We start from the raw sequence: 10,383 nt of genomic DNA, 5'->3' as shown, positions 1-10,383 counted from the left end.
AACGCTACGAGATGAGATGTTTTCCAGTGCCACAGATGACCTTGCATCACACAGGAGTCAAAGTTAATTTATTTTGTATTAAATGGTAAATGCTGCAGATCCTGTTCGACAGTTACACACACACACACAGAGAGAGAGCGAGAGACTCACGTAGCGGGCATTACCATTCCAGACCTAATGTGCATTTTCATTCCATTTGGGCAGTGGAAATGGACACCCTCCCATGAGAGTGTAAGTGTAAGCATGCCACAGCAGAGCTTATCCAGCCTGCACCGAAAACCGATTTGTGCTTTGGGAAAATCCTTTTTGGATTTGCATGTTCGGGTTACGGTCTCCGTACGCCACTCGCATCGTGTGTCGTATATCACATCTCACCATGTGCTAGGTGACATAATCCGGTCAGCGTGGGACGCCGCGCCGGCCATTACCGGGACAGGTGTGCTTTTTTATTCCCGACCCTAAATGCATGAGAGCCTGGTGGATAGTTCACATCTCCGTCAAACAGCTTCTGGTTCATTTGTTTGCTCTGGTCAAATGGGCACATAAATAAGACGCAGCGGCCGTTAGATTTCTGTACGTATTTTAAACAATCAGAAGTAAACTCGGGGTGAATAAATGTCTAGACTTCGGGTGGACGTAGGCTCTGCTGCATGCCACAAAACAGGTTCTAAAGTAAAGTTATTACCTAATATAGAAGCAGGGAGTTTGTTAGACACTGTTTCCACGGCAACACGCCATGTAAATAGTGTACAAAGCAGCGTTTGGCAAAGTACGCAGTGAGAAATAAGATGGAATCTGACTTGACAGCACATTCATCACGTAGTTTATCAGGTGTTAAGTATGAGAGCAAGGGTTTTAAGAGTTTGGCATTCACGGAGTCATTGTTAAAGCTAATTATAGCAGCTTCGCTCAGCCCTTTCCAAGCAGCGTTCAATGCATTTTGTAAACAGTACATGGCTTTATTTGCATTGTAATGTTTTGAAGTCGTAAAAATGCTTTCAATTACACTTAATTATATCTGCCGCTGCGGCTCGAACCCTGACATTCATGTCAAATCTGTGCCAAGGCGTCCTAAATTCTGTGAGGCTTCTCACGCTTCTCTCGCTGCTGCTTTCTAAAATCATCATCATTAACGGCGAGCGTGAAATGCCTCCGCTGACAAATGTGGAGGCAAACATGGAACGCCGTCATCGGGAAGATAAAGAAGACGGAGGAAGCGTTAAAGTGAAACCAATGCGATTAGCTCCTGCTACACTGATGTCATGCAAACTGAGACCTCAGGGGCGGGTTGGTATTCATCGTTGGATTCGGCATGTGTGTGTGTGTGTGTGGGGGGGGGGGGGGGGGGGTATTTCATGAATTAATAACATCACAGCAACAAAAATATGTTGGATGTAAGAACAAATGGATCCAGTGGCGTTAAACGCGTGATGCTAGGAGGTGCCCACCCTCAGTGAAGTGTTGTAAAGTGCTGGCCTCAACATCGGGGTTCAGGGTCGTGTCCAAGGACGCAGGGAGCGTTTTCTTTCTTTTGTTGTGAGCTGCTAAGAAACTTTTATGATCTAACATTGTAAAAGAAGCAGCTGTGAGGTTCCTCAGCGCCTGATCTGGGTCAAGCTCCCTGTCAGTCAAGTGCAAGATGATGCCCATGAATCTGAGCTCATTGAGGAGCAGAGTCATGACAGGAAACGTTAAAATACCTCTCTGATAGACGGCGATGACATCTGCCAAGCTTCGCGGGACATGCCCTCCAGAAACGGGATCCGAGGTCAATTCGTCTCGCTACCAGGAGTCTCAGTCCAGTGGAATCCCGATAGCCATAAAACCGTCAATACTCACAGGACAACAGCATAAAAGGAGCAGCAAGCTGGCGACGTTTCTCAGCTGCACCGAGTGGCTTATGAATGGACGTTTCTGTTTAAGAGGGAATTAGCTCTGTAACAACAGGATCAAGACATTTTTTCATACTGTCATACTTTTATACTGCATTGCTTGGGAGTCAAATACGCTTGCATGCGTCTACATGCTTGGATTTAAATGCAAAAGAAAATGCCTATTTCCCCATTCTGATGCCCTGCAAAGAGATGAATCTAGATAAGTATATGAAAGATGGCGCCGAGGCATGTCATTCATTAATTTGAAGGATGAACTGGCTATGCAGGGGTAACTTTACTGCAACATTTTCACTTCATCAATGGTAATGTGTAACAATTTGTTAGGTTCTGAGACAAATGTCAAGGCCCCTGAGTCCTTCGGCGGCGTTGGAAACCCAAGCACATCCTCCTTTGAGGATGTTTAGTTGACCTAAACGATAAGTCAGCGAGTGAAACAGTTTGGAGCAGCATGAGAAAAAAAAAAAAAAGAAGAAGCCAGATGAGGAAATGAGACTAAGTCACGGTGAAGGGCGGGTATTTGCTCTGACACGTAATCTTGACTTTAAGCAGACATGACTCCACCCTTCATGTTTAGACTGCACCGGGCAGACACTTCCCTCTGTCTGCCCGAATCAATATTAGACTTAGGACTATATTTACAGTGCATTGATTAGAAGTCTGCCTTCCAATACATTAAATATTTCTGCTCCAGAAGTGCATTTCATTCATTTTCCTTTCGCCATTACTCAGTCTGCCTCGTGAGAAGCTGCGAATGCCGTGCGCCAGCTGAGCCACACTGTAGCTCCTTGACTCACCACCTGCTGATAACATTCATAATGTTCGTCTGCTAAGGAAGCTAAATTACTTTTCGATTCAAGTAATTCCATTTTGTAGATAAGCAGAAAAGTTAGAAATGCTTTTTTTTTTTTTTCTTGCAAGGCATATTAATAATAATAAAAAAATACAATTTGCAATCAAAAATTGATAAAGCTGAACATATTAAAGGATACTGCCAGCCTGAGGTAACCTGCAGATGATCATTCTTAACAGAAAATGAGTTTCTTCTTGGAGGGCGGCCAGCGTGAACTGATAAGAAACACAGGTGCCACATCTAATATATATTTTTAACAACTTGATTTATCCAGGGGATGTTTGCCGAGCACGAATGAGTCGTCTCACCAACACCCTGAGTTCTATTCACACTCCCAGACCACGCCTCTGCGCTGAACTTCTAGACATCTTGCTTAAGAGCACTTCAGTAGTGCAGTTTACTACTGCTGCTATTTCACCAGCGGCTGGTGGAAACAGATTCAGAGCAAAAAAGAAAAAAGAAACGTTTCCGCTGACATCAGGGGCAGTGTAAGCTATTTGGCAGCAAGTGGATAGTTTTGCTCATTCAGCTTTCCTACTGTTGTTATTTTGTTTTGCTCAACTTTTTTCCCATCAATGTGATTCACTGTGAATCACGATGAATGACTTTGCTGTCTGGGTCTTGTTTTCCAGTCAATCTCTACCCATTTAAGTTGGGCTACCTTGATTTCTCGTGCTATTCTGGTTCACACCTCTGACACATGCTCAGTCTTCCTCCTATCATCGCCTGGGAGCCCTCAACTGTGTTATCAGTCAATTACATTTACCCAATCATATAGCTGCTGTCTTCTTAAATATGACTGCTTCTGTTCCTCTAGTTATTTTATTCAAATGTTTCGTGTGGGCCCTGCGATGAACCGGCGGCTTGTCCAGGGTGTACCCCGCCTCTCGCCCATTGACTGCTGCTGGGATAGCTCTCCAGCACGACCGGTAATGGCCAAAGTGGTTCGGGAAATGAATGAATGAATGTTTTATGTGCCTCCTTCTCCCCATCATCACCCAGTCTTTACAGTTTCACCAACTTCAACATTTATCAGCTTCACCAGAATCATCAGTCACAACATTCACGAGTGTCTGGATTCCAAGGTGGTGGTTGGGTTTGTATCTTGCTGCTGCTGAGTGAAACCAGAGACTCTCCGAAACCGAAGACTTTCTAACACCGAAGACTTTCTGACAGCAGAGACTATCTGATACCAAAGTCTTTCTACCAAAGACTTTCAGACATAGGACGTATCACTTATCATTTAAGATAAACATCTTACTCACTCATCTTATCAACTCTTCACTAATGGAATCCATTCCAATCCTCACCACCAGCAGTCGTCAAAGGTTTTACAGCCACCATCTAGACTGTAGGCAACTTATCTCTCATACAACTTGTGAAATGACTTAACGGATAAGTTTAACAATGTCTTAAATGTGCAATGCGCAAATGGTTGGTTGCATTGACGAACTAAACACCCAACTTTAACATTCCCCTCAGCTCTATATAGCGCTACCGAGCCAGTGAAATTACCTCACTCTCACCAACCTCACTTTCAGTCGCAGCAGGCAACTGCTTTCAGTGGCACCAGCAGCGTCAGACGTCAGACAATTAACCGGTGAACATAATTAAGTAGGTAGCAAATAAAAAATGAAACTTTCCCTCAAGAGTTGGCAGAGGCTAAACCACAACCCCTACAACAGAGAATATATTCGACTTAAAACTGTCAAAGCAATAGAAAACAGAACTCAGTGCAAACTTTCTGAGGTTGGACAACTGGACGTGCACTGTTGGCACTTCTTGGAGACCACTTGACTGTGAGAAAAGACAACATCCCTAACTAATTCAGCCATGTGCAGACCGATTAAGAATGCAAGAAGAACATTTCTGTTCCATTAGAGTCTCAGCATATCTCCCAGATCTTTTGACTCTCCCTTGTTTGCTCGAGGTGATGGACGAGACGCTCTCGCTACCTGACATGACGAACAGCAGGCAGGCGGTAGCATGCTTTGCTCGGCAAATGCCGCTACTCCGCGTTCAAACAGCTCTGACAGGGGAAGGCGTAGGCGCTATGGTTCACGGGGTCATCCACGCTGAAGCGATGAAGCTCCTGTCAGGATAGACGTGCCTGTAATTGTTCGTCAAAGCAAAGTCCCTTATTTGCAGATTTGCAGATGTTGCATTTTCTCACCTACCCTTATTGGTGACATGCTGAGCACCATCCCAACAAAGCTACTAAAGTGTATTTATTTTAATCTTACAATTTAAAATAAATGGATGCACTTTGTTTAATCATGCTTTCCACGGAGTTGTCAATTTCCTTTGCTGGTTTGACTTCAGCCATGCATACCGGCTGCCATCGCACTGCCCGCTGCAATGATTAACTGCAGGGTTGCATTCATTCACTCACTCAAGCATCAAAGTACAACCGCGTCTACCTGGAAACAAGCTTTCCCAGGGAAGCAGGCTCATGAAACGTCTGACCTGTATTTAAACATTGAACAGAGATTCAGAGACCAAGTTTTGTTTCGCTGGTTCGAGATTTCAAATTAAAACACAGAGTTAAGCACTATGGAAACCACCTAAAATAACATGGTGGAAACTTGGATACCAGCTGGCCACACTTGCAGCTGCCAGTGGGACAGAGTCGCGCAGTATAAATACATCGCTGTGTTTGGTCTAGTCAGGAGAGATTTCCTAAAAGGACAAAAACGTGACTGTTTTTAGCTTAACATGCACTTTATCTGTGGACATTCCCATTTTCTTTTCATCCCCTACTAAAGTGTTAGTTCTAAATGGTGAACAATGGTAACATTCGGTTTGAAATGTGAATATATTCACATGAATAAACTGCTAAATTCATTTTCACGTGAAGGAGATTGTTTTCCGCTTCGTGCCCCCGATAAGTAACAAAGCCAACAAGATTCGAAGTTCATACCAAAATGTTTCCTTGGAGTGATGGCTGTCTTCACCTCGTCTATGTTTATGAACAGTATTTTACAAACAGGGTCTCATTTCAAGAAAGAATTTGACATTTTTAAACACATCTGTTCATCTCCACTGATGTTTCATGCCCGCACAAGCCTCAGAAGTGCTTCACCTGTCACTCAATTAGTGCTGCCTGTGCAAAAAGGTGAACTTGCTAAACCCAGAATGATAAATGCAGCTCCACCCACTTCGCTGGTTTGCAAATGCGGTATTAATAATTGTTCACAGCCATCTATAAATGAACGGGCGATGTGCAAGACCACCAGAAACGGCCCTAAATAGGCCACCCACTCCATTTCCTGTTTTTAAATCCCCACCCCAAACTGCTTATTTGTCAGCATCGTAATGTGATGAATGCACAATCCACCTCTGTATCTTCAACCTTCCATGAATGCGTGCATACATGGAAAAAGTGCTTGTGACCTTTACAACCCCGGAGCTCCCCCCATAATCTTGTAATCTTCAGCGCAACAGCAGCCTCTGTGATCATTGGCAGGTCCAGCGTTGCATACCTCCGTCCGGTGATGCTCTGGGGGGGGGGGGGGGGGGGGGGAATATGTGGGAATACATGCAGGTAATCCTCATCTTCTCTGACTAGTTGCAGCTGGATTCTTCAAATAAGTCCTATAAGTGCTTACGGGTGGGCTCGGCTGGCACGAAACGAATGGCCATTCCAGGACAGTGAAGTCACACTACTTAACAAAGAGACGCAGAGAAATGAATTGTGCAGTTAAAGCAGCTCTGTTGGAAGAGAAATGCATGGGAAGAATTTCAGATGGAACGTGTTCCTTTGTGTTGGGACATTTCTCTTGTCCTAGTTGGTGACTCGACTTAATATCAGTGACATGAGAAATGAACTTAACTCTCCGCGCCAGTGACGACTAAATGAGGATGGCTTTACCCTTCTTTCCAGCCATTATGAAAAAAACGATATGCTAAATGTGAATATATCCACTGTAAAATACTTACACCACGGGAGAAAGGCTCTTTTCTCAAAGGAAAGTAACCGGTAGGCATACCAGAGGTGGTCTGCGTGCACATTTTCCTCATCCCTCTCTCATTTATGAAACCATCAAAATAATTTTGGTGGTGCTCTGCAGGCTGCAGGACGTCATTTTTAGCTACGGTTTTGCTTAATAACCATGAAGCCCGATAGCCATGTGGGGACCACATGAAAATGGCATGTGCTCTATGTGTTATTGTAACTAAACCCTAAGTGGTGGAGGAAGGAAATGTTCACTTCTTTACCACCACAACACATAAAACGTATATTTCAGAGTTTAAGCCCATTACGCTAGCCTTTGTGAAACTTTTGCCCAAATCGTTCATCATGAGCAGCGCTGGCCGTCGAGCACACGGCCGTCTCCGACATCTTACGGAGGCTGATGCCAAGTTTAATACGAATGGAGCGCGTAACACCACTGGCAGCAACTACCAAACATGCCAGACATGTCTGGCACTTCTCCCCTTCTCAGATCAATATCAAATTGTCTCAAAGAGCATTAGTAATCAAACACACCACATCACGGACGCTTAGACACTCCAGTCAAAGGTTACAGACAGCCTGGCAAGCTTCACCCTCAGCAAATGTGTAACTGCTGTTAAAAGAGTTCTTTGAGAGTTTAACGTCTCTCCACCCTGCAGCCCCCCCTCATCCTCCTCGCCCGACTCCTCCATCCCGCTCCCTCCCGTCTCCTTTCTCAGTCGTCCTTCTTAAACCTGGAACTCCCGGCAGGCGGCTCTGATTTCCCAGCCCTGACTGCTAACTGTAGTGAAATCCTTTTCACAGGAACGGTCGAACCCACTGGCGCTCCATGACCGAGCAACGGAGGAAAGTTTGACCAGTGACATCTGCAAGGGGGGAGGGCGGTTGCCATGCCAACATGTCAATCCAGCAGATCATTTATTGCTCATGTTTTAGGCCTTTATAAATTAAAGATGGAATGCAAACTTTTCTTTGTCTCCTGAGTTCCCTTTCCGTCCACCAGACCACGCAGGCTGTATCTGAGCCGATCAAAGCTGCGGATGAACAGAATCGACCGGGGAGTCAGAAACACTTGCTTTAACTTCGTTGTGCCCCTCGGCACCTTATTGCGCACGCTCGCGCAAACATTACGCACGCCAACACACTCGACCTGGAACTTCAAATTGCACATTATTTGCAGCATCCGACTCATTTTAGGAGCGCCACAACCTTCAGCGGAACGTGGATGAAACCTGATTGGCATGGAGTGGGTTTGAATTTGATCCGGCTGCTCGGCGCAGTTCGGAGGGTAAGAAACTTACATCGACCCGAGTCACGACTTCTGCATGAATGGAGCCTTTTTATGATCGCGGGGAAACGTTCTCCCGTGGGGGGCTGGAATTTCAGAGGGATTCCCCCCCCCTTAAACATACATGGGAACATTTGAAAGGTAAAGGGTAATGCTGCGCTTCCTATAGGGGGGGCTGTTTGAACTGAATGAAAGGCTCTGGTTTGTTGCAGATTGAAACTGAAGCAAGGTGTGAATTTTGAAAACACCAAAAGCAGCGAATGTTTTGGGCGCTTTTATAAAAGTCACGGACAGCAGCGGGACACTCACCGTTTTGCTCTTTCACTCCTGCGGGGTGAAACTTGCTGATATGACTTGATTCGGCGTCCGAGCCATATTGTGGGAGAAGCGATGCAAGAAGGAATAATAATGGCAGGATCATTTGGATGAGTGGTGGTCGATCACAAAGCGCTGTTGACGGGATCTCTCGTATCACCACGCACACGCGCCTTTTCCAAGAAAGCGGTGCTTTTTTTGGCACATTTGGAGACGATCAGCACAGAGTGGAATCCACATAATCTTAACCATCAGTCCCGCAGTAAGAGACATTCATTTGTGTCCGTCCTACATCAAAAGAAATCCTCCGCAGAAGCCTCCAGACCAGCCGCTGCGCAATGCAAGTGCGCACCTGTTGGTTCTGTGGAAAGTTTAAAGCTGAGATAAAGTTTTGGCGTGAAGCAATTACAATCCCGGAATTCTTTGTCAAAGCGTCCTCTCGTTGGGATATCATCGACTATGATTATCAGGAAAGCGCTGATGCATTGTGGCTGCAGCGCGCGCGCGTCCACGGTGCGTTCTCGACTCCGCGTCTGAATGAATCCTCGCAGATCTTTACGCATTCAAATAAAAGCTCTCACGCAGAGACGGCGAGGGAATTCGGCAACTCTTCGGGAACCATTCGCGACACCGAGACGGGTTCCGTTGTCTGGAGAGGTCCTGAGTCATAACTCGGTGCAAGCTGCGACGCAGGGGTTGGACTTTGGGAGAGCGCAAACTGGCGGCGCAACAGGTGCTCTGCGTAAAGTACTTCCCAGCCGAGGTAACTCCCCGGTATGTTAACTATTCCGTCGCTGCCCGCTCCAATGACATGTTTCGTCTGGTTTCAGTCTCAAATGGACAAATGCAGGCCACCAAGTTGGAGACAGACGCTCGTGTTTCCGTTGCGCGTCAGCGTCTCCAGATCACGGCGATCTGGTTGCACAGAACTCCTGAAATAACTACAAGAGTGGAATTTTTCCAAGTATTTTTTATTTATTTATTTTTATTTTGGAGGATTTAATTTCCCCTGCAATAAATGGCCTTTTCCGGAAGCTGAAAATAAATAATAAAAAGAAGAAAAACAACTTAAAAAAAAAAGGTTATAACAATTTTAGAAACCAACAAAATATATTTGCAAAAACATTAACGTTTCAAGACTAGATTAGACGACAGTTGTGTTTTCGTTATAGAACATTATGTGATATTCATTGTGGAAAGAAATAAAGGAAAAAGACAGAACTTTAAGAATTGATCCGACTAATTTTCTCGCTTTACATGGTTCTCCGTCAGAGATCTCGGTGAGCTTCTGCAGCCAGTGCAGCCTTGATTCTTTTTCCCATTGAGCGATGAAAGATGAATGCTGCTGTGCACCCCGCCGAAATATTTCTGTCAAAGGAAATGTTTAAGGGCTTCTCAATTTGTCATATCAAAGAAGAGACGATGCTTGGAACAATGCTGCCTTCTGTTCCCAATTTCCTTTCTCCCTGGTACACTGTTGTTCCTCATCAACTTTGTTTCATGTGGTTCCTTCCATTCTATTGTTGGCAAATTTCACCAGTGTATCCCCCCCCCCCCACCCCAAGTCTGCTGCAGCACAGACACAACAATTGAGGGAGCGCTGGAGACATATTGAACCCATTGAGCCAGACACATGATGCAATGCTGCAGCGATTTACCCCCAGTCTCACACAGTTCAGAAACTACCACCCCAAAAGGAGGGCGGATTTCCTTCTTCCCGAGCATCAAGGTATGCAGGGAGGTTTTGTGGTTTTAATCAAAGTTAATGGCTGGGAAAAGACGGTATGTCACTGCGATGCAGTCATTTCATGTGTGCATAGGGCCATATAGAGGTTCTTGTGCCTGCTGCAAGGGCCAAGGCCTTTTGTGTAAAGGAGAGTATCACATTCCAACCCTGCAAGGGCCTGCAGCAGATGTCAGCACTCCACATTGTGGAATCCCTCTCTCTCTTTCACACACACACACATGCACACACACACACTCATTCACCCCACAAGGTTTTGTCTGTAAATGCCGCCTATTTTGTCTCCACCACATTTGATTGTGGCCTCCACGGTGGTCTCGCAAAGCGAGGAGGCTT

This window comes from Brachionichthys hirsutus, chromosome 6, assembly GCF_040956055.1.
Source record: "Brachionichthys hirsutus isolate HB-005 chromosome 6, CSIRO-AGI_Bhir_v1, whole genome shotgun sequence".
NCBI lineage: Eukaryota > Metazoa > Chordata > Actinopteri > Lophiiformes > Brachionichthyidae > Brachionichthys > Brachionichthys hirsutus.
Note: the sequence above shows the minus strand (reverse complement) of the source record.